Here is an 18,883-nt window from a genome sequence, read left to right on the forward strand (position 1 = left end):
AGGAACGGAAGAAATTTTCTTCATGTTTGAGTCTGCAAATCTACAATAAGACTACACTAAGACTACAATAACATATCAACAAAATGCTATAATGGTGTAAATTAAATGTGATTAGTAAGAAACAGTTGAGTTCTGGCACTTAGTGGAAGTGAGCACAAAGATGAGAAGGGCAGCAACTCGTTTATAGCAGGGAGACAACGACGCTGAATGAGAGAACTGATCAAAAGCTGCGGATTGTGACGAATGATGGTAATTACTAAGAGAGAAAATTGAGGCTCTATTATTTGACGATGAGTTTGGCTTTGAGAAAGGTAAAGGCACAAGAGGGGAAGTTTTGGCGTTACGCTTTATAATGGAACCAACTTACGAAAATCAAAGACGCGTTCATAAAATTTGCTGACCTGTAAAAAGCTTCCGGCTATGTAAAATGATCCAAAATGTCAGAAATTCTCAGAAAAAAATGTGTAAAACGTAGAGAAAGAAGGATAATGTACAAGATTCGTGTAGAAACAATAGGAATGGAACACCAAGAACAAAGTCTTCTTGTTAAAAAGGATGTGAGAAAGACTGCAGCCTGTCGCTAGCATTGTTCAGTTTGTACATCGAAAAACAAATATGGAAATGAAAGAACGGTTCAGAGGTGGGATTAAAGTTCATCGTGAAAGGATACCAATGATGAGATTCGCTGAAGACATTTCTGTTCTCAGTGAAAGAGAGAAAGGATTACAGGGTCTTTTGAATGGAATGAACAGTCTAACGAGCACACAAATGGAATGAGAGTAAAGCAAAGGAAGATGAAAGTACAAGGGAATAGTAGAAATGAGATTTACGGTGAACGTCATACGAACGTTGGGAACCACGAAGTGGACGAAGGAATGAAGCTGTTCTACCTTGACACCAAAGTAACGTATCACGGACGAAACAAAGAGAAAATAAAAAGTATACCGGCACTGGCAATGAAGGCATTGCTGGCCAAATGACGTCTACTAGTATCAAACATCGAGCAAAATTTGAGGATAAAATTACTGTGAATGTTAAGTTTGGACCAGAGCATTGCATCAAAGTGAATCATGGGCTGCTGAAAAATTAGAAAAGAAGGGAATCGAAGTGTTTGGGATGTAGTGCTATTGAAAACATGGTGGAAGGATAAGATAGGAAATGAGGAGGTTCTCTAGAGAACTGCCGATAACGTTGACACGATGGAGGGGTAGAATGATGGTACATCAAGCAACTTGAGGGAATTGTAGAGCGTAAAAACTGTAGGGGAGGAAAGAGACTACAATAAAATCAACAAATAATTGAGAATGTTGGGCGCAAGTGCTATTCTGACATTGAGAGTTTGGCGCAGGAGAAGGAATAGTGGCGTACCGCATCAAACCAATCACAAAGAGAGAGAGAGACAGAGAAAGAGAGTCAGAGAGACTGTAACTAAACAAGTAAATGGATCAGGCAACAAGCTGATGTGGCAGAAAGTAATTCTGCAAAAGTAAAGCTGTGCTCAGCATGAAGGTTAATTTGAACAGCAAAGTGCTTTACAAGCCATGGTCATATTGGAGGAAATATGTCCTTTTGACCTTTGAACTGACTTATTTGTGCAGTTGTATGAAAACCTACAGGTTTGACGTCTTTTATGGTTTTTAGAGTAACTTGTCATTTTGACAGGAATAAATCACTGACAGAAATGGAAGAAATGGAAAGTGCAAAAAATATGAGCGACCAGTGACCGAACCCCACACTTCTGGCTTTCCATGTCTGGTACTCTTCCACTCAAACAGCGAGTAAGACTGCAGTGGAAATGAGATGGAGATGTGCATGATATGTAGCATGGATCAAGTCATTTCTTATCCTAAGAGTATCAAGGAAGTTATTATCTGAGTCGCAAGGAAAGAAGAAAATGACCCAATGGAAGACAGATGGGTAGTTAAAAGTCATGCAGGGACAAACTGCATGCACATAGATTAAAATTAAGTCAGCCATGAAAGTCAATGTATCGCAGTTAAAGACCAGGTACACAATAGTATAACGTGTGATTATTATTTTATTATCAGGGGAAACAAGTTGAAACCTATGTATTACGTACATATGTCTTTAAAAAGAGGGTCAAAAAACTCAGATAGTTTTCAGACAGCGCGAAATATTTTCAACGAAACTTGCTTCATACAAACCATAATGTTCATCGTTACGGTCTGTCAGGACGGTTTGCCTATATACATATGGATCTTTTATCTGACATAAAAAATTGTTACATCTTCAACGTATTTGACTCTGATGCAAAAACAACAAAAAATCTTAAATGCTGAAAAACCTCTGTCTGTCACCCCCATTGGGATCCTGAACGCAATGTTGGACTATCTACAACGCGCAGAAAGTAGTTTAATCAGTCATTCTTCACGCACTCCGTACGTGAATGGAACGGGAATACTGGTACGATGACAGTTACTCTCTGTCATGCACAGCACAGTGGTCTGCAGAACAAGGATGTAGACGTAGATCGTAATGAAACAGCTGTACACCTACAAGCACAAAACCGAAACATTCTCGGAACAGAAAACTAGATGAACGCCAAAGTTGATAGGATATTAATGAAACAACCTAACTCTGATAAAAGTACAACAACTAAGAGGAACTGGTTGGCGGCTGTAACAGTATCGTGAATTGTAGAGAGTCGAAAAACGAAGTAAAGCGGTTGGAGTACATCAGAGAGAACTAAGATATTAAATATAGTTCCATGTTCTGTCGTACACAGAACGAAAGAGAGTACAATGAAATAAATTTTTAACTTCGCGATAACTGCAGGATCGATTTGAAATTTCGCCTCGAAAAAGAGTTCCTATAATGCTTCAAGGACATTTTCGGAATATGTTGGAAATCTAGTTTCAAGTCTCTAAGGATTTTGTGTCATATATCTTAGTCGCCTTGTGACCGCCCACGTTTATCCCCGCGCATCTTCTATTGCGACTCTCTCCCCAACCTGATACGTCCAGTAGCGTTAGCAGAATACAGATCGGAAGAAGATTAAGATTTAGCCTCCCGTCGGCGAGATTGTAATAAAGATGTACTTGTGCCAGCGAAGTATGTGTGGTTGTTGTTGTTGTGGTCTTCAGTCCAGAGACTGGTTTGATGCAGCTCTCCATGATACTCTATCCTGTGCAAGCTTCTTCATCTGCCAGTACCTACTGCAACCTACATCTTTCTGATTCTGTTTAGTGTATTCATCTCTTAGTCTCCCTCTACAATTTTTACCCTCCGCGCTGCCCTCCAATACTGAATTGGTGATCCCTTGATGCCTCAGAATATGTCCTACCATTCGATCCCTTCTTCTAGTCACGTTGTGCCACAAATTTCTCTTCTCCCCAGTGCTATTCAGTACCTCCTCATTAGTTATGTGATCTATCCATCTAATCTTCAGCATCCTTCTGTAACACCACATTTCGAAAGCTTCTATTCTCCTTTTGTCTAGACTATTTATCGACCACGTTTCATTACTAATACATGGCTACACTCCATACAAATGCTTTCAGAAAAGACTTCCTGACACTTAAATCTACACTCTATGTTAACAAATTTCTCTTCTTCAGAAACGCTTTCCTTGCCATCACCAGTCTACATTTTATATCCTCTCTACTTCGACCACCATTAGTTATTTTGCTCCCTAAATAGCAAAACTCATTTACTACTTTAAGCGTCTCATTTCCTTATCTAATACCCTCAGCATCACCCGATTTAATTCGACTACGTTCCATTATCCTCGTTTTGCTTTTGTTGATGTTCATCTTATATCCTCCTTTCAAGACACTCTCCATTCCGTTCAGCTGCTCTTCCAGGTCCTTTGCTATCTCTGACAGAATTTCGATGTCATCAGCGAACCTCAAAGTTTTAATATCTTTTCCATCGATTATAATTCCTACTCCGAAATTTTCTTTTGTTTCCTTTACTGATTGCTCAATATACAGATTGAATAACATCGGGGATAGGGTACAACCCTGTCTCACTCCCTTCCCAACCACTGCTACCCTTTCATGCCCCTCGACTCTTATAACTGCCATCTCGTTCCTGTACAAATTGTAAATTGCCTTTCGCTCCCTGTATTTTACCCCTGCCACCTTCAGAATTCGAAAGAGCGCATTCCAGTCAACATTGTCAAAAGCTTACTCTAAGTCTACAAATGCTAGAAATGTAGGTTTGCCTTTCCTTAATCTATTTTCTAAGATAAGTCGTAGGGTCAGTATTGCCTCACGCGTTCCAATATTTCTACGGAATCCAAACTGATCTTCCCCGAGGTCGGCTTCTACCAGTTTTTCCACTCGTCTGTAAAGAATTCGTGTTAGTATTTTGCAGCCGTGGGTTATTAAACTGATAGTTCGGTAATTTTCACATCTGTCAACCCCTGCTTTCTTTGGGATTGGAATTATTATATTCTTCTTGAAGTCTGAGGGTATTTCGCCTGTCTCATACATCTTGCTCACCAAATGGTAGAGTTTTGTCAGGGCTGGCTCTCCCAAGGCTATCAGTAGTTCTAATAGAATGTTGTCTACCACGTGGCCTTGTTTCTCTGTGCTCTGTCAAACTCTTCACGCAGTATCATATCTCCCTTTCATCTTCATCTACATCCTCTTCCATTTCCATAACATTGTCCTCAAGAACATCGCCCTTGTATAGACCTTCTATATACTCCTTTCACCTTTCTGCTTTCCCTTCTTTGCTAAGAACTGGGTTTCCATCTGAGCTCTTGATATTCATGCAAGTGGTTCTCTTTCCTCCAAAGGTCTCTTCAATTTTCCTGTAGGCAGTATCTACCATACCCCTAGTGATATGTTCCTCTACATCCTTACATTTGTCCTCTAGCCGTCTCTGCTTAATCATCTTGCACTTCCTGTCGGTCTCATTTTGGAGACATTTGTATTCATTTTTTGCCTGCTTCATTTACTGCATTTTTGCATATGCGGTACTCATCCTACATCTACTAAAAGATGTTGCATGAAACATATTTTATCTACGGGGGTCGTCAGCAAGTAAGTTACACATTTCGTGCCACTCTAAAACCATTGCGTAAAAAGAGTGGCACATTTTTCGAGGTGTGTGCACCTTCTGGGTTTCGAGCGGACACAGTTTCGCTGAGGTATGGATAAAAAATACATCAGAGTGTGGGAGTGAACTGTCGCAGCAAGTGGATACGAACTCCAAAGGTGAAGTGCGCGGTACAGCGCTATTCTCGTGGGCAAAGAATCTAAATTGGACACAGCTTCACCGCGAAATTTTGGAGGTACATAGACTAGGCGAAACGTCGCGTCCGCCCATAGCGAAGTGGTAGCAACAATTTGACCAAGGCAGCAGGGACGAGATTGATACTGATAAGGAACGCAGGCCATCGACATGTTGCACAGATGACACCGTCAAGGCTACGGAGGAGCTGATTCGCAGCAGTCACATATTTTCCAACGATGTGGAAGCTCACAAAGCGGTTCTCAGATGTCCTCAGGACCAAGGAGTGGGTTTCTACAGTCGAGGAATTGAACGATTGGTAGAACGCTCCGATCGGCGTTCACAGAGATCTGGTGACTACGTTAAGAAACAGTGTCATGTATCTGTGTCCGTTTAAAGTTCTAACTTACTTTTACCTTTGTGATTGTGATCAGAAAGGTGATTAAACGTATCCAGCAAACGTCAATGCCAAGTACTGATGCCGCATACGTACAATAACGTATCCAGGAGAAACAAATTATTGTTATGTGGGAATATAAAAAAATTCTTGTTAGACTGTAATTTATCTTGTCTGTTTATAGTAATTTCCTCGAAGTTCTTTTTCTTGGCAGAGCCTTTATGAAGACGTTACTGTTTTAGTAGAAGAAATTCAGGCTTTTCAATTTGTTTATGCGTTAACTTCTTGATGAAAGCTTACAAAACCATTTGTGTTGTGGATTTCTGTTATTTATTGCTGTAGTTAGACAAACAGTTTAACTTATACAGAAGCAGGGTGTCAGTAATCGAATTATATGAAATACAATCGTCATAACATCTCAACGGTTTGCGTGAGGACGTTCAAACTGCACTGTTGGCCGCGGGGAATGATGGTATTTAGTATGGGCTTTATGGTTTGGTTCAGCGGCCGGTGTGGCAGCGCGCTTCGAGGCGCTTCAGTCTGGAACCGCTCGACCGCGCGCGTGCATGTGTGTGATGTCCTTAGGTTAGTTAGGTTTAAGTAGTTCTAAGTTCTAGGGGCCTGATGACCCAAGATGTTAAGCCCCATAGTGCTTAGAGCCATTTGAACCATTTTTTTGGTTCAGCGATGAAGCCCACTTTCATTTGGATGGGTCCATCACTAAGCAAAATTGGCGCATTTGGAGGACGAGGGACCGCATTTTGCGATCAAAAAGTCTCTTCAACCTAAACGGATGACTGTGTGGTGTACAATGTCCAGTTGCAGAATAATTAGTGCGATATTCCTTGATGGTATGGCTACTGAACGGTACGTGAAGGTTTTGGAAGATGATTCCATCCCCATTATCGAAAGTGACCCTGATTCCGACAAGATGTGGCTCATGCAAGACGGAGCTCGACCCAGTCGAAGCAGTGGAGTGCTTTATGTCATCGATGAGCAGTTTGGGGGGTATCCAGAGGCCACTGTCATGGGCCGGGCCATATTCTCCGGATCTGAAGACATGCGACTCCTTTTTGAAGGGCTATATTAAAGACAAAGTGTACAGCAATAACCCCAAAACCATTGCTGACATGAAAACATCCATTCAGGAGGACATCGACAGCATCGATTTTCTGACACTTCGACGGGACATACAGAGTCTCGCTTTACGTCTGCGCCGCATCATCGCCAATGATGACAGGCATATAGAACGTGTCATAACCTAAATCCGAATATCTGTAGTGACGTTTACGTATTAAATAATGTGTGTACATCGTAGTTTGTAACTAACTTACATTTCTTACATCTAGTTCAGTAACTGTCACCCTGTATGTATCTACAAAACTTTTCTATGCAAATACGCACACAAACAGAACTGAGGAGTGTTTAAAACAACCCAAAATCCGACAAAAATACCAGCGATGTATGTCGCTATTCGGAGATATAGGCTAACGCATATCTATACAAACAATAACAAATTCATGCGTAATTAGTACATTTTATAACTTAGATTATGGTTTTAAGTGATCGTATACAATTTTAGAAATACAGTAGAGCGTCGATTATCCGAACGTCGGTCAACCGAACCACCGCTAAACCGAACTGTGTACTCGCTCGCACCTGTGGATGGAGAAGAAAGTCCCTTAAGAAATCATAAGAATATTGACTTGAAAGACGCATCCTACATGATCAGCGCAGCATGGAATAGTGTACAGGAAGAGAATTTGAAGAAAGCCTGTAATAAAATTTTGGACACAGAAGAAAATTCACAAGGTATGATTGAAAATGACGAACAGAATGATATGTCCGAAATTCTCGATATGCTAAAAGAAATAGATTGCCACGAATGTGATGAAGAAGACATTCATGAATGGATGAATAGCGATGATGCAGATACAGGACACCAAATCATGCAGGACAGCGAGACTGTAAACGTCGTCACTGATAAAAATGACGCCGCCAGCATCTTATCAATCAGTGCTCCAGAAAGTGAAGATGAAAGTATACCAACAGCTTCTGAGCCGTTCACTTGTTTAGATACTGCCTTGCGATGGTTTGAAACCCAAGATGAAAGTGACCAGTTTCAGATATCTCTAATGAAGAAAGTACGTGACTTAGCTTGCTTAGACAGACCTAAATAAAGGATTTTCTTAAACGTTAATTTTGTATACTGTGTGTATTGTCCTTACAAAATGCGTATGTAATATGTATATATTTTTGTTTAGTAAACTGTGCCACATACTATATATTCCTACTGAAGTTGCCTTTGTATGTTACTTTGTAATACTAAAAGAGATGCCTGTTTTTATGAATAAATTTACGCTACAGTACTTCTTTTTCGCAAATAAACATGTACAGTTCGATTATCCGAACAAACCAGTTTTCCGAACACCAATGTCCCCCAATTACTTCGGATAATCGACGCTCTACTGTAATAATGATAATAATTAATTCCTACTAATTTTTGCCATTGAATAAAAAGATAATGCTTTATTATCAGTTTAAAAGTAAATAAAATTCAAAATCTTGTGTTGTGTAAGGGATGTTAGTTGATCGGCTAGTGACTTTACTGAATTTATCGAGTTGTTTATTGAAAACAAATACGTACCACTGGCCAGTTCGATTACATAATACGGCATTCAAGAAATTTCTTGGCCTGAATAATAATGTGTAATATAGTCTACTTGTTGTAGCTGGGATTCACAGTCATACAAAACTTTTTGAAGGACATCATCTTTACTCCAATGACTGTTATAGGTCTGTCTATCATGTTAAAAACGACATACAAATGTGTCAGCTTACATTACGTTGATATGGCTTAAAGCCATAATATCTGCGCTTGATAATGGCCTAAGGCCGAAATTGAATAGTGTAATAAAAAAACCTATAACAGTCCCTGGCGTAAAGATGATGTCCTTCAATAATGTGTAGCTTACTTCTTGAATTCCCCTAGTAACTAAGCGGTAGATTTCTTGTTTCAGTTGGAGCAGTGGTTCATTTAGAGAAAGGTGGTACTCAGAAATAATTTGATGATGTTATTAATAAACCACAACCGGGTTAACGAGAAAGAAATTTTGACACGTTCGTCCTGAATACGAGCGTAATGTTTTCACATCCAACGCTAGTTCAGCAAGTGTTTTCTTTCAAACGTACGGGTTCTGACTCATTCTTCAGTTCGCCGGAAATTTACGCTCAAGTTCGCAGGTGCACGGAATTCTCCTCCACTGCGAGAGCGCCATTCCACGCCATTGAGGCATTAACGGCGCGGGCTCTTTGCAAGAGGGGCGCCTGAGAACTTGAGTAGCCAATGCGGCTGCGCCCCGCTCGCACTGCTGCGTACGGGACGGGCCTGGCCGCAAATTGAATTCCGGATGATTAAAAGGGCGAGGCGCGTGGGCGCGGAATGGGCCGGCGAGCGGGGCTATTTATTTACGCGGCCGCCACGACAGGGGTGGCATCATTCATCAGCGGCGTGGCTGAGGTGTGGGCAACTTGTGGAAAAGGAGGCGAGGTGAGAAAAGTGCCGGAGCAGAGCGAACGGGATAGGGGGGAGGGGGTGGGAGGGAGCTGGGGGGTTGAGAGCGAGTGGGGCGAGCGAAAAGAAGAATGGAGCGAGGCTAAGAAAGATGGGGATCCCCGGCTGGGCGCAGGTGTCCGACCGAGCCGAGTGGAGCCGGCGCCCCTGCGGGCGCCATCGCGCAGATTGTGGCACCCCTGCAGTCGGGGATTCCCCTGGGCCGAGGCTGTCGGCAATCCCATGAAACAACCACTTCACATCTCCACAGAAAATGCCTTCAGCAAAGTAAGCTCTCTTCGCCTGTACACCTTTTACAGTAAGCAGTTTGACATGTATACCTTCCATTACTTTGAAAACTCCCGTAGACCCCTTCAAACTTCTACACAGTTAATTAGCTTCTTAAGAAGATCCATAACGTCAAACTGAAGCATATGATTTTATAAATTCTTAATTTATTATTTTAAGATAACCTAATTACTACAGTATTCGTATTTTCAATTTCTGAACTTTATTGACAACTTCAGATTGATAATTTATCTAGAAGCACCGCCATTTGAAAGTATTGTTCTTCATTCAATTACCACCCAGGTTTCGGCATTTTATGACATTTTCTAGTGATTGAGTTTATCTCATTACCATACCGGGTGATCAAAAAGTCAGTATAAATTTGAAAACTTAATAAACCACGGAATAATGTAGATAGAGAGGTAAAAATTGACACACATGCTTGGAATGACATGGGGTTTTATTAGAACAAAAAAAGTTCACAAAATCTCCGACAGATGCACGTCGTTTGGTGATGATCGTGTGCTCAGCCGCCACTTTCGTCACGCTTGGCCTCCCAGGTAACCCGGCCTCAGTCCGTGCGATTATTGGCTTTGGGGTTACCTGAAGTCGCAAGTATATCGTGATGGAGCGACATCGCTAGGGATGCTGAAAGACAACATCCGACACCAATGCCTCACCATAACTCTGGACATGCTTTACAGTGCTGTTCACATTATTCCTCAACTACAGCTATTGTTGAGAAATGATGGTGGACATATTGAGCATTTCCTGTAAAGAACATCATCTTTGCATTGTCTTACTATGTTATGCTCATTATTGCTATTCTGATCAGATGAAGCGCCTTCTGTCGGACATTTTTTGAACTTTTGTATTTTTTTGGTTCTAATAACATTCTCTCGCTAGCTACGTACAAACTATTAGTCCTACAGAAAAAGTGAGCTGGGCGTTTTTGAAGGAAATTTAATGCAGTTAAAGTTTATACAGGGATACATTTTTCTGCAGGCAACGGTTTTCGAGTTATTTAAGAAAAAATCGTCTGAAGGTCACTTTTGTAAGATTTTTTTGAATAATTCGAAAGCTACGACCTTTAGCAAAGACTTGTCGTAGTAAAAAATTTAACTACTGTAGTATAACAGTTCGTGCTTAGCGAGCGAGAGAATGTGAAATTCTTGTATGTGGTATTTCGAGGCATTGTGGCTTGCACAAAACCCCCTCAGTAGGCGCAGCTGACACACCCTGTACATATAAATCATAACCTACCAGTTAGTGGATTAATTATCACACCTGAGGATGGGAATACAAGGCCGAAACAGGTATAGTGAAATTCTGCAATAATTAGGTGATCTTGGCGTTATAAATTATTACATAAAACGTCAATTAGTTATTTCCATGTTACTTGGATCGCAAGTGCATTCTCTCTGTAAACGTCTCATTTAGTTTACAAATGTAACACACTTCTGAAGTGTAACATTAGAGCATGTGAGTGAGTTATTCGTCCCTCAAGGCCCGGTATTGAGGAGTGATGAATATGTTGCACGGCTGAATGTTAGCGGACCCAGGGCTTTGCCGTTACAAGGCGAGCCTGACTGGTTGATTGTTTCCGCCCAGGTGAGCTCAGGTGCAGATAAGGTGAGCGCGTCACCAGAAACGGCTAAATCCCAGAGCTGGAAAGGTGGACAGCTGATGGTGACATTCGCCGGCCTGAGTGGCCGAGCGGTTCTAGGCGCTTCTGTCTGGAACCGCGCGACCGCTACTGTCGCAGGTTCGAATCCTGCCTCGGGCATGAATGTGTGTGATATCCTTAGGTTAGTTAGGTTTAAGTAGTTCTACGTTCTAGGGGACTGATGACCTCTGCTGTGAAGTCCCATAGTGCTCAGAGCCATTTGAACCATTTTTCTGATGGTGACATTGTCTTAGTGCATAATATACTCCAGGAAACAGCAGAGTCTCAGGCACTCTTAAACGTGGACAAGTTACAGCTCCTTGAGGAAATACGTAAGCTAAATTTTATATCGAAATGAACGAAGAACTGCACTTAATACAGGGAGGTGTAAACGTAGTAAAACAATATATAATAATTAGAAATACATTGACATACACAATAAACTAGGCAAAATGGAGGGAGAAAGTGGACAGCCAGCGCGGAAAGAACTGGAAAAACGTGTGGCGATCATGCCGAGATTGTCGAAAACATTGATTTTTTTCAGTGAAGGTCAAGGTGATTGCAAAACGTCCGGTTCTCAGTTTTGCGTACACCCGGAAGTAAACATACATTTATCGTAAGAGAGAATTTAAAGCAGGTATAGGTGCATAGCAGATTCTGTAGAGTGACTGGTCCGATAAAATAATTCTTTAAATCTGACATATAGTGATTTGCATAGGTTGTATTACATTATTGTTGGTGCATTACATATCAGAGTACTGTTGCAAACGATGCGTGGTGTTAGGCTATGTCGATACACACACTACGGACTGCCAGTATGAGGATATATTTTATTCACTGAAATAATTATGCATAGCCATCAGAGCATTAATTACTTAACGAGCATTCATCACGGAGTGAAAATGAATAACATCGATTTAAAGCTCACAGTTTTAAATCCGAAGTTATAACACTGCAACTAGATTTACGTAGCTTGTACTATGAAATACGAAATCTGGTTTACGTACTGTGCTCCAACAGAACAAGTAGTCCTGTCACGAAAAAGCCACGTGTAACACTACCTGTCTGCTACTGCTATACCATAACCTCGAAGCTGGAGGCAGGTTGTGAAATAAAACGATCTAATTAAAGCAATTATCTTATAACGCAACAGAGCAGTGTTACCCTCTGAGAGGAATTTTGTTAGGTTGACCGTGTTGTACCTAACGGAAATGGCTTATCGGAAATGAAAGTCAGAATTACGTAATTAATCGAACAGTAACAAACAATATTTTTTTGCCTGTCTACACTGTTTAAAGACTAAGGAAAACGGTCGCCGGCCTAATTAGGCAAGAGAATGATTAACATTCTTGTTTAAGAAGATAGGTATGAGTAACTTCAACGGACAAACACAACCTGTACTTTACCACAAGCGAGTGCAATGAACACTGACACCTGCATATGTTCACGGTTAAGATTGTAAGCAGACAGAGCAGGACAGACTATATGCGTAAATATAACAGATAACGGAACACAGTATTACTTTCAAGGCTTATTCAAACCGAATAAGTTTTATAACGTTACTATTAACATTCACTGCAGAATCATAAATTGGACATAGGTTAAGTCTCTCTCAGTTAAATACTTTACTATCTGAAATGAAAGTTAATTGGAATCCACTGACAGGTTGCTTCTCACTATCTTTGAATAAAGAAATTATTATTTTCATAAATAGTGGTCTTCCCGTTACTTGTTACTTAGCATTAGCACAACAGGCAAACTGTGGATCCTATTATACTATTAATAAGCACTTCCAATACACAAGAGAGACAAACACTTGTTGTTGTTGTTGTGGTCTTCAGTCCTGAGACTGGTTTGATGCAGCTCTCCATGCTACTCTATCCTGCGCAAGCTTCTTCATCTCCCAGTACCTACTGCAACCTACATCCTTCTGAATCTGCTTGGTGCATTCATCTCTTGGTCTCTCTCTACGATTTTTACCCTCCACGCTGCCCTCCAATACTAAATTGGTGATCCCTTGATGCCTCAGAACATGTCCTACCAATCGGTCCCTTCTTCTAGTCAAGTTGTGCCACAAACTCCTCTTCTCCCCAATCCCATTCAATACCTCCTCATTAGTTATGTGATCTACCCATCTAATCTTCAGCATTCTTCTGTAGCACCACATTTCGAAAGCTTCTATTCTCTTCTTGTCTAAACTATTTATCGTCCGTGTTTCACTATAACTATCCACTATTGCAGTTTTCCACTTTTACTACAGTGAAACATAATGTTGACAAATTTGGAAGAACTGACTCACCTTTTAAAATATACTACAGACAGCACTATGATCATTAACTAAGCAACACTTTATGAGCCTCAGTTTTAAGAGCTTTTACTCTTTAAAAGAAACTGCAAATTGCCTTTATTACCACGGCCTTCTACATTCAAGTAAATGATTAAATAGGTGACTTTGACTCTGCAAAAAAATTTAAGCTGGACTGTTTCCATCACTGGGAGGCTTTCATTTTTTCCACGAACTAGGACACTCGGTAATCATAGTTCAAAAGGAGAGGAACCTGAGAGGTGTTGTGATAGGGAAAAAATCAAGGTAGGTACATGAATTCAGTTAGAAGTTACCTTATATTTGAGCACACTAACACATCCAATAAGCTGATCCTTCACTGTACATTATTATAGTATTCCGTTACAGTGATTGCGCAATGTGGTGGCAACTGCATGTTGGTAGGCGGAGTTGCAGGCAGAATTGCTAGACTCTGTCCCTTCTTGGTGGCGATGATGGATACCAATTCCAGAATCGTTCCAGCTATTTATCCATGCATCTGAGGCATTGGAAAGTGGCAGAAAAGGCCTCTCTCGGGACCAGCACAATATACAACTTTTACATGGCAGTGCACGATTTGGTAGCTCGTCCCCGACTGACTCTTGTTCCACCTTTTCTACCTAGGCCAACCACAATTTGCGCGCGCTACTAAGTTCCGTTCCCGAGGGGAACCACACTATCTCTTACATACAAGATAACTAAGAATTCTAAGTGAAGGTCAGTAGTTTACATAACAGCAAACAATCATTTTAAATAAAACAGAACATTTGCACATATTGACATTTCTACAAAAAATTATTCACACAGAAATTACAATTATATACAGTAAGTTTTGTTCCCTTCAAATGGGACAAAGAATTTAAATGACAGATATACTACATTGCATAGAATCAAACCACGACATCAAAGTTTTAACAAAGAAAGGAGTATACAATTTTATGTTATCGATTCAAACACATTTACAGATACTCAATGTTATAACATCAAACCAAAGCAAAAGGCAAAATAAATCCGTACAGAATTAGAGTTATGGTGTTACAAAGTGTAGTGGCACTCGCATAGCCTTTTTCCAACTCGCACTGCCTTTTTCCAAAACCTACCAAATAAATGTAAACTGTGATTCTATGTAAAAGTTTAGAATTCTTGGAGGGAGGGAGACCAGTTAAACTTGAAAATTGTTTGTAATGTTAGCGTAGAAAATCAAAATAAGTGTCAGGAAGTCTCCTCTACAGATGTTTGTGGGGAATGTAGCCTCATGTGAAAGTGAAACATGGACAATACGCAGCTCAGACAAGAATAGAAAATCAGCTTCATGAATGTGTGTTGGAGAAAAAGTAGTTGGATAAGTCAAATGACTAATGAGGGGGTACTGAATCAAAAGGGGGAAAAATAAATTTGTTGCACAACTTTACTAAAAGAGGGGTTAGTTGATGTGACACATCTCGAGGCATCAACAAAACGTCGCTTTGGTTACGGAGATAAGTATCAGACTTACAGATTGTCGAGTGAGACGAAGATTCGAATACAATAGAAAGGTAGGTTTCAGTAGCTCGCGGAGACAAAGTTGCTACTGTAGGATAGACTGGCGTGGAAGGCTGGGTGAAACATCTCTTAGGACAACAACAACAGTTTCCTACCATCTTGCCTTGACAGCGTGCAAGTAGTGCATTCATAATTACGTAACTGATATTATTTTAATTGATGACTTGCCTTCGGAATAAACCAACAATGTTCAACTAATGACGCTGTGAAATTATTACCAAATTGTCACCCTTCGATGTAAACTAGTTTACGGCTTACTCTGAGGTTAATCATGTCAACTCAACAGAGACTTCGTATCTACATTAGTTGCCTTCGCGAACTCACAACCTGTCGCCTTTCGGCCTAAGCTATAACTCGGTGTACGCTACAGATCAGATAGACTACTTTAGAAAATATAATATAGAGCCAAAAAACATTTTCAAGTGTAGCGTTTCCTTCCTGTTTGTCCATGAATGACGTCGCATGTCACATCATTCAGCTATGGGACGAAGCAGACATCCAGTATCCGTAGATTCGGCTGATCCAAGCTGTACACCTGCGAGTTGCCACATGATGACCACGCGCGTCTTCCCTGACTTAACCAACTACTGAGAGACGTAAAGCTTACTTTTAGTTACAGCAGGGGCTAAGTATGACGTCCCTCTGCAGCAAGAATAGCCTGACACTTTCTCAACGGGCATGCGATATGTTTCTTGAAGTTTTCCCGGCGGATATAATATTCCATCTTCACTCGGGTGTGTGTCCGGGACAGAATACTACTCCTTTCGGTACTTCGGCTCATAGCCATACAGCCATCTCCAAACCGAGTTGCTGTTACAATTAAAATCTCCTTAATAACGAGGCATTGTGAATTAGTAGACTCTGCTCTTGCTTCTTTCTTCTTAGACACATAAAGTTTTGTATATGACTCACGCTGTTGCTGTTATGTCCACAGACATACATTGCTAGACCGGCAAAGATGAATCTTTTGTTGAAGCCTGACGTTTGGTGAGGTACGATGGCGGCGTCAACAAGTTTGCGTCGGTACTACTACGGTTTTCTAAAACCAAATGACGTTGTAACTTTTATGAGGTGGTCTAATATAGTTCTGTGCTTGAGCAAATATTTGTGCCCTAGTTGAGCTTAACACATACACTGCAGAATCGTGTTATGAGAACAAAATCAGTTTACATTTACACACGTTTAAAGCAGATGGTAGTTTTCGTAAGAACACTCAAATGAATAAAGACACTTGTTATCACCGAAAAGTAGCACGTTCTACTTATAGTAGGACTTTCATAACGAGCATACTATTCCAAGAAAAGCCAAAGCTGATCAAAACTTATTAAAAACACATCATTGAGATACATCTGCTAATACTGTATTTATAAAAACCCCTAAAATATACTTAAACTATTTAATCGCTGCCGGTATTTCAGAAGAGACAAACTGTAATGTAATTACTTAGGATTACAAACATCAGAAAAGGAAAATTACGTAAGATCTTTCTAGTCATTCTCGTATTGTAAAACGTTTCTTTACTTGCATCTTCCGTCTGCTGCATGAGAAATTACAGCCAAACATGACACATGTGTCAAGTACTTATAGTAGTTTATAGCAGTTTATCCCCATTTCTTACGACTGTTTTATCAGTAAATAAACGGCTGTTTACACGTCCTTTGCGCACGCCGCCATATTGCTATTCCAAAGCGCTGGTTTCAGTTGTAACGTCCTCTTAGAAAAATTATGAATTACAGTGGTGGTAAACTTCTTACGTTATTTGATTTTCAAACAGGTGAGCAAAAGTCAACGTACTCAAACAGTTTTCTCTTTACTTATTGTGACTATCACTAAACTGACACACAATATTTTTAGCGGAACGCAGTCTGACTTCCAATAATCCCTACAAAAGAATGGCACAGACTAACAATAACCTATACCTTTCATGAATCACTTACCTCACAAAAATCTTCATTACTCGAACTACTGCAATACAGCGAGCGCCAATACTGCCAGCTAAATATGAGGTTCAAACTACTGAAGGCACTAACAACTGGTAGGCATAGTTAGCAAATGAAAGATTTTGATAGAGAACAAACAATGTACATTAATAGTGATCAAAAGTCATCATATATGTATCTATCAATTCATGACATCCATCTTTACAAATTTCTTTTTCTGGCGGACACACGTCCAGGTCGTCCGCTTATAGCAACGTCTCAAAACTCTGGCATCTCTCTCTCCACATCCACCACTGCCGGCCGCTCATCTCCAACTGCACAACGCTACGCGCTGTTCACATCCAACTGCCCAACACTACAATAGCGAATATTCCAAAAATGCCAACCAGGTACAGACTGCACACAGCACAGTCAGTGATTTCCATACAGAGCGCTACGTGGCGTTACCAACATAAAAAACGAAACAGCCTACTTACACAGTGACACCCGTGATACTGTAAACAGTAATGCCAGTCTAGGAATGTAAGTCAGTGGTTATCTCTAACGCACTCGCGTTTATTCCACAGTATAGCTCTGCCAGCGACTCATCTTGTAGGTAGCTGTAAGGTTTTTACCGAACTGTCGGAAGAAGATGTGGTACTGCCCAGGACAACCGCCTGATATATGATAATAACTTTCTGAACAGCCTGCCAGACACTCGTTTAACTGCGGTTGCTGTAATTCTGGAAAACACTGGATGAATGCTGTCATTAGCTGTTAAGTCTCTGATTTGAACACTTGCGCCCTCCACCCAGGACAAGGGCGTACCCAGGATCTGAGCTAGGGGGGGGGGGGGGGGGGCAGGTCAGGTCATACTAGTCTCAGGAAACAAGGACTCGAGACAACATACAGCACTTCTTATTAAATTAAACACTAAACCAGCGAAAAACTGCTTTTAATAAACATTTTAAATACACGAATGCACTTGTACAATCCGAGAAAACATGCAGCATTTATTATTAAATAAAACAGTAAACTAGTAAAAAACTGCTTTCAATGAACATTTCAAATATAAGAATGCACTTGTTTAAAAATACAACCTTTTAATTCACTAATAATCTTCTAAGATTTGCCGCAAATTTCTCAATTACTTTCTTCTCTAACACCTCGCAGTTTTCTTTTACATAATTGCGGTGTACGCTCATCAGGCACAATCCTGTGAGCCTTTCTTCTCCCATAGTGCTTCTGAGCCACGTCTTCACTCTTCGAAGTGTGCTGAAGGATCGTCCCACAGTCGCTGTTGTGCATGGAATGGTGCTCAAAATTTTTAGTGCTTTTTTCATGCTAGGGAAAAAATATTGGTCTCGTTAAACAGGTCAACGACTTCCGTATCCTTTAATTTAGCTTCAGTTATATTCTTTTTCCTCCACAAATTGTACCATAGTTCCAGTTCTCCGGCAATATCATCCAATCCATAAAATGTTTTAAACAATTCTGCACTTTTAAGGAAGTCTGTTGCACTAGAATTGCACATGTTCGAGGGATGTAGCTTATTTAGAGCAAAAGCTGGTGTATTTTCTGGTGAAAATCGTAATTTAATGATGACATGAATGATTCGGTGTATGGTATTACCAGCGAACGTCGCCCGTATTCGTTGTCATTTTGGGATGGTGGATTGTTTCTGAATTTTTGGTTGCAAGCAAAATGTGGAACAGTAATTTCTATTTCCAGTTCCTCTGCTATAACTTGTGCTTTTGCAAGTAATTCGCTAGTTACTCTGTCTGCTTCCTTTCGATAATTACTGAGCACGTCAAGGATTCCTCTGATGTGTTCCCTCACCGCGATCATATCTACAGACTTTGAGTGCAGGACATTAGCTACTAGTTCCAAAACTGCTGAGTATTTGGCTATTGTTTGTAAAGATAAGATGAACACTGGTTTGGTAATGGCTGAATGCAACTGATACGCAGATTTCCTCGTTGCATAATTTCCC

The sequence above is a fragment of the Schistocerca piceifrons genome, chromosome 6 (assembly GCF_021461385.2).
Source record: "Schistocerca piceifrons isolate TAMUIC-IGC-003096 chromosome 6, iqSchPice1.1, whole genome shotgun sequence".
Lineage (NCBI taxonomy): Eukaryota > Metazoa > Arthropoda > Insecta > Orthoptera > Acrididae > Schistocerca > Schistocerca piceifrons.